Consider the following 14,154-nt stretch of genomic DNA (forward strand, 5'->3'; position numbering starts at 1 on the left):
CAAGCCTAGAGCCTTTGGAAGTCACAGGAAGACACAGGATCCCCTGGTCCTGGAGTTACCAGTGGTTTTGAGTCTCTGTGTGGGAACCGAATCCAGGTCCTCTGCAAGGGCAACAGGTGCTTTTCACCAGCAAGCCATGTCTCCTGTCTGTCCTCGTTGCTATTCTTGAGGTCATTTGTGAAGCCTCAAATTTGTCAGTACATCGAGTGACAGGATGTTTTAAAATACATATTAATAGCTTTCATGTAGTGTCTCCTCCTGTCTATAAGGATCAAGGATGTGAGGACTCTCAGGTTACTGTCTCACTGCTTGCTAGAATCTCATGGGAGACCAGGGGGAGTCCAGGGACTTTCCTAGAACATTTTTATTATTGCCTCCTGGGGCTCCTTCAGGGTGGCAGCATAGAGTATTCAGTTACCGGACTCGACCCATGGGATCCTCAGTGTTTATACACTCAGGGTTATTTCACTCAGCGCTGTTTCCTTCTCACTGACACCAAGTTGGAATCTGACAGGTGGTGGTTAGTAGAGAAGCTGCCGTCTATATGTCAAACCATAAGCTGGTGTTTGGTTCCAGGTAGGAATTTGTTTGCCTTCCTTGGTTGTCATTAGTGATCAACCAAGCTTATTGGTGGGAGAGAGAGTCTTGTCTCGACAGAGTACATACTGCCCTATGCTGGAGAGCTTAGAGAATCAGGAGAAGTCCAGCCTGTGGGGATGGAAGCTTCAGATGACACGTGTCCCTTAGAATCACTGGCTTTCATAACTCATCTTTCCCTTCTTCCATGGAGCATGATCTACTGAATGCCAGCGTTGCCATCTACACGGGTGTGCAGAGAGAAATGAGTGTATCTCCTGCTACAAAATGCCAACAGCTTGTTGGTAAAGAGTGATAAGTAAACAGATGAGTAAAGGATGGTTAAATAAATGCGTGGAATTTCACTCTAATTTCCTGCTAGACCTTTTTGAGGAACATTCACCAAACCGACATCAAGAAAAAGTTGTCTTCATTTCTTTTCCTATGCTCCTCCATGAGAGCTAATTGCTTATTTTAGAAAACCATCAGTGCAAGAGCCCATGGGCTGGGTGGATGACATGAGTGAGTGGGGGGCATGTGGGAGGGGTGGAGAGTGGGTAAATGGGGGAACGCTGTGTTCCAAAGGGGGCAGCTGCTACTCAGAGCAGGCAGATTGCTCCTGGGCATAAATACACAGCCAGTGATGCCAGCACTTAAGGTTTTTCAAGAGAAACTGGGTTTTATGTGAAATCCTGATTTTTTTTAAAAAAACAAATTCTTACAACTAACTTAAATAATTAAAAAAAGATGCAGAGCCAGTGAAACTTCCCGTGGTCAGATTGTCTGGGGCAGGAGAAGGGTGCTCGAAGGGGCAGGTTTGCCGAGGTCAGATTGTCTGGGGCAGGAGAAAGGTGCTCGAAGGGGCAGGTTTGTGGGTCCTAAGCAGCAGCACAAAGGCAGGAGCGGAAGTGTCTGGAGTTCCCAGCAGCTCCCATCACTGAATAATGCCTTTGTTTTCCAGAGACAGAGAGGGAATCTCAAATACTTGTCATTTGCTTTCTTCTCTTTGCTATTGCAAAGCACTTTGCAGCATTTTGAAGAAAACAACACTCAAGTAAACAACACTATTTTCTTTGAAGATGAAATCAATCCCAGAACACACCCTTTGAGGCTCTGAGTACATCTGACCATTTTCTCCACACCCCTTGACACACACACTAAATGAGCCATTATGCTGTAAATTTGTCTTCAAAGAAACAAGGAGACAGTCCAAGGACTTGGGCATGATGGTTTCTTGGACAGGGATTGCATCCATCCAGCCTGCTGGTCCTTATGTATGAAGTTCCTGCCATCATTCTACTGTGTTTCTCTTCCACAGCTCTGCAGGTGTGCCGCCTTGTGTGCCAGTTCCTGGACTCTTGGCGTCACTGACTATGGCTCTGTCCAGTGCCTTTAGCCTAAGGGCTGAAGACACATTTGACCTTACAGCATTTGAAGTACGGCATATTTGACTCTGCTTAAAAAATGCATATAGGCCTGTGCCATGTGCACATCAGAGAGTCCCTAGAGAAGGTGGTCTAGAGAGGTGAACTTCCCAGCCTCAGCCCTGCTCCTTTGGCAGACTGTGTTCTTCAGAATCTTCATGGTGCCAGCTGCCCTTTGCTTCCCACCAGCCAATGGCTATAAATACAGTCACATTTCCCACATACTGTATTTATGTTTCAGAAAATGTCTGCGTTGCATACGTAATAGAGGAGATATAATTATAATATTTCAAAACTGGCCAAATTTCGTGAAATATAAAATAACAGATGGCACCACACAATATTGGTGCGGTGCGCTTCGTTTAAATCATAACTGGGGCCTGAAAATGTTCCCATTTGGTGCAGGGTGCTGATGAGAGTGCTAAGGGATAGGGTTGGAGTCTCTGTTTCTTTATCCTCTGAGACATATTTTAGGGAAATGGAGCCGAGGAGCTGTCCATGCCTAGTAGCCTCGAGTCCAGCCTTGCTGATTCACTGATCTGTGCTTCCCAGTGTCTACATTAGTTGGATAACAGAGGTGTGACCTGTGAACCCAAGCTATGGCTTAGACACTGCCTGCCTGTCCACAATCAATCCTGCTTGCAGGTGCATTTATACCCACATGATCATCGATCCACTGAGATCTCAGCTAAGTTTTTAAACCTTCAGATAGAGCACAACGGTTATGGTAGATATTTCTAGACAGGTGTGGGTTATGTTTTGACCCTGTATTTGACCACTATTTTCTTTCCTTCAACCAACGCCAGTACAATTTGTGGTATCACTGGCCATCAGCAGTTTCTTGGGAGCTAGAGTTTAATGTGAAATCAGACCAGGCGACACACGTGCTACTCCGGTGTTCAAACCCTCCCACACTGAGCAAAAGGACTCACTAATTTGGACAGCCCAACATTTGCGTCAAGTGCTTACATAACCCACATTCTACAAGTGGCTGTATTTTCCTCACCCCAATTGCCTTTTCCATATTACTGAAGAAACTATAAAATTAAGCAATACGTTTTCAGATCCCTATGTAGAACAACTTCGGCAGAAGGAGCTACACATGCCTGTGGGAGAATCTCTTTGCCTGAAGGTGAAATCTTTCATGATTCAGCCTTTACTGGGTCAAATGCCTGAAGAAGTAGCCCCAGTTGGTGGAAATAACAAGTGACTATCTATTCTTAACCTTCTGATGGGAAATGATTTCTGTAACTCCTGCCCATCACAGGTACTTGAGAATTTGACTATAAGGAAACCATTGATCTATGGGTAGATCAGTTTTAATGGGAAGAGATAATACTTTTGCTTGATACAAGGAGGATATTCTAGTAATAGCAATAGTTCAAAGACTACAAAGCTCTTTCAAGAAGTAGTAGATGCCCAACACTGGAGAAATCCCGTGCAGCTATATCCAAGTGGGCAGTGTAGAGGTAGACGGAACACAGTGCCTTGCTTTGCCAAGTGCAGTCAACCAGCTGCAACAGAAGAACCTGGAGGCTTTGGAAATGTGATCCCAGGCTCCACTGAGATCTAAGCAATCAGTTTGAATTTTGGCAAGATCTCTAAATAGTGTGTACACTTTAGAATACGGGAATCCTGTTATCCCGAACTCCCTTTAATGGGTGTGTCTGTCTGAGTGGTTTGAGGTTACCAAGAGCTCATGATGGCTGGTGGCCCTCAGCTCTCTTAACTCTTGAGTAGAGGAACTGCATGCAAGTAGGGTCAGAGGAGCCCCGCAGACTTTTCTGCTCAGATGTGTTCATAGCAATGGGATTGGAGTGCGTTTGCCTTCCTGTACCACTGTTGTCCACTCGCCTGTAATCTAGGAAGGGTGCTGAGATCCACACTGTAAGTCATTATTTTTGAACTCTACCATTGAATGACACCATGAAAATGATAACATCTTTACGAAATGGGATGAAGCTTTAAGCCATTATTAGCAATTAAGTTATTAATGTTAATTAGCGCATCAATTTACTATAAGAGAGCAGGGCTTATCATCTTTGTATCCCCACTATTTAGTATGTTGCCTGACAAATATTATTATAATATATATATAATATGCAAATAAGGATTTGGGGTGACATTGCCTCGTCAAATAAGTTCTTATGGAGGTAGAATGCCTCAAACTCAGGATAATTCAAAAAACAGGTGGGTAGACAGAATCCACCCAGAAGAATTTTTGAGGACTCTGGTGGTCCATGGGTCTGGTCTAACGGAGGTGGAGTGTGATGGCAAACTGCTATAGCCTTCCACCTCTTCCACCACATGCACATACTGAGCTAAGGGAGCCGTATGGGCAGTGTCTTAGCTTCTGTTCTATTGTTTCGATTAGACCTCTGACAAAGGCAATTTACCGAAGAAAGTTTACTGGGGAATTTCAGAGGGCAAATGCATGACCATTATGGCTGGGAATGTGGTGGCAGCAGGCAGGCAGGAATGGTGTGGGACTGCTAGCTGAGAGCTTACATCTTGATCTATGAGTGGAAGGCAGAGAAGCCACCAGGGAATGGCATGAACTTCTGAAACTGCCAAGCCCACTCCTCCAAAAAGACCACATCTCCTAAACCTTCCCAGACAATTCAATCAACTGGGGACCAAGTATTCACATATATGAACCTATGGGGTCACTTTAATTCAAATCACCACAAAGGGTGTCTCTTACAGCATTGCTGCCCCTTGTGGACTCTAGAACTTGTGTTATGCACATGGCTGGCTTTACAGATTTAGGTGTCTCAAGGTTGTATACTCTAGCCAGATTGGTTTTCAAATCCAAACATGTTTCTTCTTAGCCAAGTAATATTCTTGAGCAAATTACTTAATCTCGTTAAATCTTCTTTGTCTTCACCTTGAAAAATGGCCATAACACCAGCAACAACCCACAGGAGCATAGCTAGATTGCAACGATAGAACACAGTATGATTTGCTCAGTATCCAGTGCATATCAAATGATGAGCAAATACCGTGCATTATGATTGCTCCGTTGTGTTCCTATGGCAAGCTCTGTAAGCGACTGAAACTTGCCTTTGGGCATCAGCGCTTATTTAGTATCAGAATTTCACAGGATTTTTTACTACTTTCCGGTATCACCTAAAACTTCCTCTGCTGCAGCTCTCCTCCCTGCCATGCGTGTGTGCTCTTGCTGCAGGATTCACCACCCTCCTTTTATACGTGCAGATAGTCTCCTGGGAGACTCTCCTTGGTACACAGGTGTGGTAGATACACGTGCTTATAAGAAAGATGATTTCACTGAAGGTATTTCACTCAATTCTCCCTGCCGTACTGATGAATAAATTCTTCATGGAAATGCTGAGAGATGATAAGAAAATTCTAAATAGGAGACCAAACTCAAGCCTTCTCACATTTAAATGATTTTCTATAAAGAAAAACTAGGTAGGAAACCTAGAGATGAGGGAGACTCCTCCTAAGTGTTAGTTTTCAAGTGGTTGACTTGTTTCACTGGGAAACAGTAGCCTCTAGCTGTCCCTTTTTTTTTTTTTTTTTTTTTTCGAGACAGGGTTTCTCTGTAGGTTTTTGGTTCCTGTCCTGAAACTAGTTCTTCTAGACCAGGATGGCCTCGTACTCACAGAGATCCGCCTGCCTCTGCCTCCCGAGTGCTGGGATTAAAGGCGTGCGCCACCACTGCCCGGCCTTAGCTGTCCCTTTTTATGCCGTTGTCCTGGAATGCCTTGAAGGAGAGAGAGGATTATCTATCTTGACTCTTCCTAAAAAATAGGGGCTCAGACACATACAAGTAGAATTCAGCATCTTGGGGTGGGTCACTTGAATGCGTTCATCACTTTTCTTCATGAGTCTCTCCTGTTCCAGACTCCCACCAGGGACATCATGTGGATTTCATCGCCACACTTCCTTAGTGTCCCCTGGACTGTGACTCAAAGCAGAAATTTTGTAAACAAGCATCACCATGAACATGAGTGGAGATGCTGTCCTGTTTGTTGCTATTGCCAGTCACTTACTGAGTTCCTATCATAAGATATGTTCAAATGACTGAATTCCTGCTCTGGAGAAGTTTACTGACTGGGCTGGGTACAGAAAGATAAAATAAAACAACACAACAACAACAAAAACAAAGATATTTTTCTTTTTGCTCTATGTGCTCTAACAGGAAATACAACAAGCAAAGGAACATCCCAGAAAAGAAGCAGATGACTCTTGCCAGCAAAACACAACAGCCCAATTCACACGGTATGGTAGAATTTCATTGGGATGGGCCCCGAAGTCAAAGGCATCCATTGACTTCGGATGTTCATTTGTGTAAGTGGTTGTGTTTCAACAGCTCTGGGGGAAAGTGCCTGTGAATACCATTCCTAGGAATCAAGGATTAGAAGAGAGTGTATGGGGTAGGGGAATGGCGTTCTCAGGACCCAGCTACAATACAGGCACAGAGGATCCCAAAGACAGAGAGCTGGCTTGGTGTCTGGGAATATTAGGCACCAGTCTGTATTTTCATAGGTGAGTCTCTGAGAACATCATCTTTCTGTATTTTCTCCTTCTTCACTTTACATTTATGCCCCAGCCCATAGGAATCTGGCTTTGGCACCTTGAGTCTTACTATAGCCTGTTATGATCTCCCACTGACAGTCATCTCATGGAAGAATACACATTTAACTCAGGCTTTGGTAGCTGTCATTCTTGTCACTCTTCCTCTTTGGACCCTTTTCATGTGGCTTTGGTGACAAAGCAGTCTCTTTATCACACTCCTACCCCACCCTCCCTCCCTCCTTGGTTTCTTCAGCGAGGCCATCAAGGAGGTCTTTCAGGCTCACTTCTCCCTTCTCTTATTTCGGTGTTTACTTTTCAGGAACTCGTTTCATTGCCATTAGTGATAGCTTCCATTTCTATTTGATTTCGTGGGTAGGACCAGCAGTTTCTCTCCCTACCAAGTGCTGAACCAGTTGAGAAAAGCCAAGTCAAGTGGATATAAAACTATGAAGTTTATGAAGGGAGACACTGACTCATGTTCAATGTGTTTTATTGAATGTCTTTCTTTCTCTCAAATGGACATATTTACTCAGCCACAGGCTTTCCAGGAAAGTGACCACACATGGACCATTGGCAGTTCTTTATAAGATAACATGACAGAGAAGAAGAGGGAGAGGGAAGAGAAGAGGGAACGAAGGGGGGAGGAGAAAATGGAATAAATACACATGACCACAGATAATGAAATACTGCATGAATCCTGCCTAATAGAGAAACAGGGGCTTGGGCATTCTAGGCTTTTGTTAATTTTCCAGGCAAGCGAATCTGTCTTATTCCTCTCTCTGGTGACAATAGGTACCACCCTGTCTTTTTATGGCATCTACTATATAGCACCCCATCTCTCTCTCTCTCTCTCTCTCTCTCTCTCTCTCTCTCTCTCTCTCTCTCTCTCTCTCCTCTCTGTCCTCTCTCTCTCCTCTCTCCCTCTCTCTCTCTCTCTCTCTCTCTCTCTCTCTCTCTCTCTCTCTCTCTCTCTCTCTCTCTCTGTCATCTCCTCTTTATCTGTAATTTTCAGTGGTGCTTAAGGTAGTGAGGCAAGCAACACAAAGTTTTTATTTCAAAACATTTTCTTTCTCAGGACAGATGTTATTACACAAAGCTAGAGAAATCTGGAGAGATGTGAAGACAACTCCCCCAGTTACTACCTACACTGAAAAAGGTATCCTAGTTAAAACCCTTCACTGAGCCAGAGTTTTATAGATTTGACTTCTTGAGTGGAGTCTCAAATGTAATCACAAGTCAGCCTATCCTGAAGGCATAGCCTAGCAATGAAATTGTGCTAGGTGCCAGAGACTGTGCAGCCCCAAGTTAGCTAAAACATCAGGCCTTCCTGCTGGCTCTTTGAAATAGATGATGAGGGTCATGCATGAAATCAAGTTGTAAAGTGAGGGTGTGTGGCTAGCCAGCAGCCTGACTCCACAACCGTTATCTGTAGTGCTGTACTGGCTTCTCAACCTAGACCACAGCTGCTCCCTCAAGCTTGCTTGGAACTGAGTGGATTCTTCCTCAGTCACTGGCATCATTAGCATCCAGGAATACAACAAGCACTCAAGGGGTCAATTCCTTACAAAGATGATATTAACTAAACCTCTCCAAGACCATCACCATCATCGAAATCTATAGACCGAGCTCGTTTCTTTAACCTGGACTATTACGGTGTTCTTCCAGATCCAGGTCAGCTACCTACAATGCTATATTGCATCTAATATCTAGTGGTCATGTGTACCCACAGAGCATCCCCGAGAGAGATGAGTTAATCAGCAGAACCTGCAGTGTCTGAGGATCAGGTACCCTTCGGCTCCTCTACTGTGTCTGATGGGCTGGCCTGTTTTGTCTCTGGACCTGGCCACCTCATTTCACTTCCTGAAGTGGATCATGATCATTTTCTACCAGTGCCATGTCTTCTTCTGGGGACCTTCATCACTGGCTCATTCTTTGAGTCTCAGATGAAGTCATTGCTTCCCAGGGAAGCCTTCTTTATCCATCGAACCAGGTCAAGCCTCCAATTTCTCCTCTCTTTTCACAATGCATCTTTAGATCCAGGCAACTGTTACCTTTTTGATTTTTTTTGTATGAGTGGTTACTTAATAGTTGTTTATCTCTCCCAAACCATAAATGCAGGAGTTCAGAGGCCTTATCTGGTACTAATCTCTGTTTTAACGCAAGGGCCATTTTAGTGCTAGAGTTGTTCAGTAGATACTAATTGGACATCCCTAATTTCTTCCCCATTCCCCTCCCCGTGTGTGTGTGTGCGTGCATGAACTCATGCCATGGGATGAGGGCAGAGGTTTGGGACAGCTTGCCTTAGTTTTCTTCTCTCGCCATGTGGGTCCTTACAGTTTGAACTCAGGTCATCGGATTTGGTGGAACAGACCTTTATGCACTGACTGAGCCATCTTGTCAGCCCTGGTTACTATTCCAGTGATGGCAGAGGCTCATACTAGTTGGGTCTTTTCTAGGTAGCAGACACTGTTCAGTAGTAAGCACAAATTGTCTTTGCATTCTAACAACCACTGTGAGGCAGCTGAAGATAAGAGAATCAAGAACCACGCCAGGAGATGCTGGCACATCTGTTCTGTGGTTGCTGAATATTCCTGGAAACTGAGGCATAGAGACAGCAGAACTGGAAAGACCCCCAACCCCAGAACACAGAAATGCAATCAGTGACTACAGAGCTAACACAGATTTCCAGTTCCTAATATTCCCAGTGGGGAGAAACATCACTACATCATAAGTTGCGACCCTTTTCCACAAAGGGAAGTGTGGAGTAAGCAAACTCAAGGTGAAGGGTGTGCAAAAGGCAGGAGACCTTACAGGATGAGGGATCTACACAAGGTGAGAAACCCAAAGCTGGGAACCTTCACAGAGCAAAGACCATGCATGGGGAGGGGCCCTACACGGGGTAAAGGAACTGTAGGGCATGGTAAGGGATCTTCACAAGGCTGGGGGGCAGCAGAGAGTTGGATCCTCCTGTGTTGCCCTTCAATGCCATGATGCTGAGAAAATAGATGCCTGGCACATAACTATGAGATGATGTTTCTCTGTCTGCATCCCATGGAGCCTCAAGGATCCTTCACACAGATAGCTCCTGTTGACCAATGTAGAGGATTTACTTGCAGCGTTTCTCTCTGCTTCCAGTGCCTTGTTTTTCTGAAGCTAAAGTCTATACCCTGGCCTTCTGGCTTTCTTTCTGTGGCATCAACTGTTTCACTACCCTGCCTTTTCAACCTCTCTCATTTCTCTATGTCCTTGTGGGCAGCAGGGGCTTTTCTTCAAACGCTCGCTTAGATTTTTAGCTCCTCTCCCACAAAATCTGTACTTAAGAGACAGCTGAGGTATCAGCATGGAGAATATGCAGAAGGGGTTCTGTAGAGTTTACCAGCTCAGCTCTTTGTAAAAGGGGTTCTTTCTGCCTGGCTTGCCATTGGAGAATTTTATTCTTTTTTTTTCTTCTGCATTCTAGAGCATTCTGTTGGTGTCTACACACAGACCATACTATTTCCTTGCCCTGGCTACTCCTGAAACCCATTGGCTTGTCCTGAAGAAGGCACAGTCTTTCAGCTGGGCTCTCTATGGGCAGATGCCTTTATAGATTTTTGACCTATCCATGTGTCTTTTTACAAATAATGGGGAACATGAATTAGCCTCTGGGGTGGCAGTATTATTTTAAAAATGTGTAAGAATTTCAATGAAAGCTTTATGGTCAGTGTACTTTGATAATCAGATTGGTAACCTCAAACTCTTGCACAACAAGCTTACTAGGAAGACGGTAAGCTTGGTGCCCTGTTGGTATAGCCAACATCATAGAATCCTTATGACATGAGCCCAACTGATGGATGCCCTGGGGAAAGAATAATATGATTCTTATGGGATCCCAGTTAGCTCATTTGAAGATAGATAACATAAAAACCCAAGTCTGGGCACTTACTTCCTTCTCAAAGCAATCCCCAGTAGGTATATCATTATCATCAGGGGATGTAGGTTTGGCTTTACAATACTTGTTGTAAAAACAAAGTCTGAGAATAGATTGGAACTTACCAGCTCAGGTTCAGCCACCACAAAGACTACAAAAGTGAATGGCAGCCTGAAAACCAAATACAGGTGTACCAAATATAGCCTGCCATCTACAATCTACAGAGAAGTAAACCTACAATGCCCTAGGCACCAAGATCAATATGGAAGACCCGCTTGTGCAAAGACTGAGTCTGACCTTTGATTCATCTCAAATATCTAGCGGTGGAGATGGGGGTGTGGGAATGATGTTAAAATCAAGACAGATTATAAGAGAGAACATACCTCGTTGCAACATGGACTTCAGCGTCTCTGAGCTTTCCGTCTGGTGCTGGACTATGATAGCTAGTTGGCTGGCTACCAGGTGGATTTTGAGACCAGAGCAACATCACAGTTGAGTACAGGACAGATGAATGGCAGGGCAGAGTTTGGTGGCTCCATTTACCAGAAGTAAAATAGAAGCTATACACTGCTGTCAGCCTCACCTGGATAACATGAAAAGAAAAAAAAAATGACACTCCTTTGGAAAAGCAGCCAACTGACCTTGTGTCTGCCTTTCAGCTCAAATGAATGGCTCCAGCCTGACTGACTAAGGTCACACCCAGACCCTAAAGCAAATATCAAAGTCACAACGTCAGCTCTGCTGGACAGCAAGAGCAGCACTCCAGAGGACCACAAACGTGCTCTAAACTAGAGTTTCAAGCATAAGTGAACATAGTACAGTGGTTAATTTTAAGCTATTTTGCCTCACACCTACTTTCAGAAATTAGTGTACCTTTTAATGTTGCATTTCAGGCATGGAGGAATAGCTAAACAGTAGTGGGCCTCCAGGTTAGGAATGACTTAGTTTTAAGGCACTGCATTCTCAAAGACCATTCCCAAAATGGTCTTCTCCTACGTACAGTTGGGGGGAGAGGGGAGTGCTTCTAGAGATGTTCTTTTCATTGTGGTTGTTTTTTAAATCTACAAATGGCTACAAGAGGAAGCTGATGATGTGTATGTATGTAGGCTTTCTGTAAATCCATACTGCGTCCAGGAATGAAACTGTGTGCATCAAGCATTGGTGTCTTAACCCTACTTGCCAAGAAGCACCAAGCTTGGTCACTTGTATTACCCATCTGAAAGGGAGGTTTTAGAGAGCTTGCCTTGCTGTATTTCTCTCCGACCTCATTAGTGCTTGTCTTACACCAAAAATCATCTGGAGGGTGTGGTGTAGCTGTTTCTTTTGCACCATTCTGTGGTGAAGAGGGGTGGGGTGACGATGCCAACAATTTAGGACTTAGCTCCTCTTCGTGATGAAATGGGTCTTTTCTTTCTGGCATTGCATTGGAGTGTAAGACAGCTCCCAGGATCTATGGCTCCAACCCAGGCTAGGCTTGTGTAATTGTATCCATGTGGTGGCAAAATTAGGGATCACAATTGAACTTCTGTTATTTTTCTTGCCACTGGTTTTTAACAATTCAATGGATACATTTTAGAGCCATCCATTTTATGTGGGATTAGATCTCCGCTTTAAGTGCTATAATTAACATAATTCAAAATAAAACTTGAGAGCCGGGCGGTGGTGGCACACGCCTTTAATCCCAGCACTCGGGAGGCAGAGGCAGGAGGATCTCTGTGAGTTCGAGGCCAGCCTGGTCTACAAGAACTAGTTCCAGGACAGGAACCAAAAGCTACAGAGAAACCCTGTCTCGAAAAATCAAAAAAAAAAAAAAAAAAAAAAAAAAAAAAAAAAAAAAAAAAAAAAACTTGAATAAAAAGCCCCAAAACAAAAAACCTAAGCCTGGCTCCCAAATCAATCCAGCTTTCTGACTCACCAAACGACCCCTTGATCTCCCACATCCTCCTCCCACAATGCCATATACCATATTGCAACCCAGTTAATAGATCCAGTTCTTTCTAGTGGCACAACATATAGGACCACCTGATTTGGATTTTCAGCCCTGTCCACCACCAAACTATCAACTAACTAAACCTCTTTTGTTTACAAGGTCCCTAGTCTCAGGTATTTTGGTATAGCAACCAAAACCAAACACAAATACTCCAGTAGTGTTTTCTTGAGTCAAGAGGGCAGCATAAATGGCAGGCCCAGGGAAGGACAGCGATGTATATGAGTGAATGGATGTGATTGAAGTGGACCTGATGGGGCTGCAAGGAGAGATCAATGTGGTTTTTATTCACAGAGAATGAAGAAGCAACTGAAACAGATCTTCTATCTTCTGTTCTTTTCTTTTTTTAAAGAGAAACTAAAAATCTGGATGAGCAGATGTTTAAACACCGGCAGGATACTCCATCTACAAAATGCTTGTGGACAAAAACCACAAGGCACAGGGCAAATCCATCACTCAGGCTACCTATTGGCAGCCCCTGGTGCACACACTGTAGAAAGGCAGACTCAGAAGCTGTGGACCTTGAGTGAAGGCCTCTCAAAAGGAGGGCGACTGAAGAGGTTGCTCGGGATGCCTGTGGAGGCCCCAGTGGCTACAAAAGTACATGTCACTCCTGCTGTGAGACCTCAGAGTGGGTAGGTACCATTTGGCACTCATACTCCACATTTTGGGTCAAAAGTTGCAGCCAGGGTGATGGAGGGGTATGGGGGAGCCTGAGGCATTGCTACATCCTCTGCTCTATTTTGTCTGTCTCTGTATTCCTCAGTTCCCTATTGTTGACACCATGGGTCCTGACAAAATACTTCAGTACCTGAGACCCATCTTAATATGCTGCCGTGCTGGTGCTGGGAAAAGAGGGTAGGGAGGAAGCAGGCCACACGAGTCCTAATTCAGGACTGGTGTTATTAGTGGATTCAGACTGGACTGTGACAGCAAATAATTATCAAGGGACATGCAGCAGTGACATCTTGAGGAGTCCTGGGTATGCTGGTGACAAAAGATGCTTGCAGAGACCGTTTGTGCATGTGTTTAAGTGCATGTGTGTGTGTGTTGTGTGTGCATGTATGCATGCTTGTGCATGTGCGTGCATACGTGCGTGCGTGCATGCATGTGTGTGTGTGTGTGTTTAGTTATAAGCTCCCCATGACTGCCCATTTGCCTGTTTTGGTATTGTGCCACAGTATTAACCATGCTGCTTTCTTCACCCACACATCTCAGTAGAATATATGCAATTAATGATGCCAGGCAACAAGAGCTTCATCTGGAAAGGATATGAGGGTCAATAGACTGATTGGCTTAATAATCTTTCTTGCTCCACAGTTGCCAGGGCCTCAGGATGAACATTCTTGGCCAATTTGAAGCCTTTGTTAGTAGTAGAACTAAGGAGACCCTCAGATTTCATGTTGAAGACTTAAAGAAATTTTTAAAAAGTCCACTTAAAGATGCTCCAAGCTCTGTCAGCACAAAGTGCAGGCAACCTACTTGAACTATTCTTTCTCTTTTTGCATCAATATCTGTGTTCTTGGGGAGACCCATTCATTCTTGTGAGCACCTAGCATACCCCCAAATTTAAAACAAAACTCAAGAAAGAGGAATTAAGTTCTGGAGAAAAAGCAAATACTCACTTTGTTTCTGAGATTTCAGTTCAATAGTTGGACCCAGGAGTCTTGGGGTTAACAGCCCAACGGGTGCATCTTTAGTTGAACTGAACTTTG

The 14,154-nt window shown here is 44.2% G+C and overlaps 1 pseudogene; it reads left to right on the top strand.

Moving 5' to 3' along the window:
* The first annotated feature begins 3,415 nt into the window (after positions 1-3,415).
* LOC130872701 (voltage-dependent anion-selective channel protein 1-like) lies at positions 3,416-11,244 on the top strand (annotated as a pseudogene).
* Positions 11,245-14,154: the final 2,910 nt, after the last annotated feature.

The sequence above is a fragment of the Chionomys nivalis genome, chromosome 4, assembly GCF_950005125.1.
Source record: "Chionomys nivalis chromosome 4, mChiNiv1.1, whole genome shotgun sequence".
NCBI classification, from domain to species: domain Eukaryota; kingdom Metazoa; phylum Chordata; class Mammalia; order Rodentia; family Cricetidae; genus Chionomys; species Chionomys nivalis.